Raw genomic sequence first — 1,849 nt, 5'->3', positions numbered from 1 at the left:
TCGGCGCCTACGGCGAAGCCTTCGCGCTCGCCGCGCCCCAGTTCTACCTCGGCCCGCCGCTCTCCGGCGCGCCGGCCCACTTCAGGGCAGGACAAGAGAGCGAAATTCCCAACTTCAAAGCCTCATATCTCGGCCGTTTTCCACTCGTTTCGGCTGATTTTTGGACGAGCGATCATCTCTCGGAACGCTCTCGAAGCGTGGATGCTTTTTACGGAACGCGCGCGCGCGGAACACTCACATTGAAGCGACGTTGAATCTCTCTTGTCCTGCCCAGGCCCACTTCCACGGCGCGGCCATCAACGGCCTCGCCTTCGGCGCCAAGCTCTGGCGCCTCGCGCCGCCCTGGCGCGCGCGCGCGCCGCGCCGACGTCGCGCCGCGCGCCGCCGACGCCGCCGCCGGCGCAGGCGACCTACGCGACGGCGCCCGCGTTCTTCGCGTTCCGCGAGGACGCGCCGGGCGCGCGGACCTGCGTCCAGCGCGCGGGCGACGTCCTCTTCGTCCCGAACAACTGGGGCCACGCCGTCCTCAACCTGCGCACGTCCGTCGGCGTCGCCGCGGAGCTCTCCTTCCTCGAGCTGTGACGACGTCGGCCACGTCGGGTGCCCGCGCGCGACTAGCCTGAAAGTTAGCCTGACGGCAACTTGCTGCAAGTACCTCTAGAGCGGGAAGCTCGCAGTGGCGGCAGATATAGCTGTTCAAGGATATACATCGAAGGAATGGCCTCCAAAGGCTGGACGCCTGGATATACCTCTTTGGCGTCGTCCGTGAGCCAGCCAAAAAGGGTATATCCGTGCAAGGATACCGGTGTGCAAGGCTGGCGGCCCCTAAGTCCAGCTCCTCGGAGCGGCCATGGCCGCGTCAAGAGCCGAAACACAGCGCATTGCGTCGGTTCCTCGGCGATCTGTGGGTCAGGTGCGGCTGTGAGGGCGCGGGGCGTCGCCGCGCCGCGCAACCAGCCGCTGGCGGGCTGCCGCAAGCGTCTGCGGGGCTGCTACGGGCTGCCTCGGAGCTTGCGCGGTCATCGGGATAGCCCCTGCGTCTCCGCCGGCGAGTCGCATGCTTGGGCGAGCACGGAGTACTCAGTTGCTTCGCCGAGAGCCTCGGTGCGTGATGGCGCTGCGGCGCGGCGAACCGCGCACTCGCCGAGCGCCGACACGTTCTTGGCGCGACGGGCAGCGCCGCGCCAAGGCTGCGTTGTATGCGGGTGACGCCGCGGAGCGATCACCGCCATCGCGTGGTCCGCGATGGTCCGTGCGTGGACTCGCGCGATGGCGAGGGAGCAATCGCGCGCGCGCGGCGCGCGTGAGCCAGCCGCGCGCGGCGCGCGCCAGACCCCGCCGCGGCCGGCGCCCCTCGACCTGCGCGACCCTCGCCTCGAGAAGAGTCGCTCACGCAGCGTGTCGTGGGCCACGTCCTGTGAGAAGTCGCTGCCGAAGCGTTTGCGTGAAGACGCATTCGTCACGCCGCGCGCGCCGAGCCAAGCGCGCGGCGCGCGCCAGACCCCGCCGCGGCCGGCGCCCTGGCGCGGCGCGACCCTAGTAACGCCTTCTAGTGACCCTCGGAGTCTCGTTGCGCCGCTGTCACCGATCCCTCCCGGCCCGCCAGCGCAAGCGCGGCAGCCGCGGCACGCCGCGGTGCCTCCTTCAGCCACAGCCTGGGCCGGCGCTTCGCGCGGGTGACCGGCCGGACGCCCGGCAGCCCCCTCGACGGCCTCACTCCGGGCACAAGGGCCGATAGAGGCCTACAAAACCACCCTTTTCCCCTTTCCTCCCGCCTGCGGCGGTCGGTTTTTTTCTCCTTTCCCGCCGCCAGGCGTAATTAATTAGCCTCTAGAGCTCTGAGAGTTCG

This window comes from Aureococcus anophagefferens (assembly GCF_000186865.1).
Source record: "Aureococcus anophagefferens unplaced genomic scaffold AURANscaffold_510, whole genome shotgun sequence".
Taxonomy (NCBI): domain Eukaryota; class Pelagophyceae; order Pelagomonadales; family Pelagomonadaceae; genus Aureococcus; species Aureococcus anophagefferens.
The sequence above is the reverse complement of the archived record's forward strand: the minus strand, read 5'-3'. Positions refer to the sequence as shown.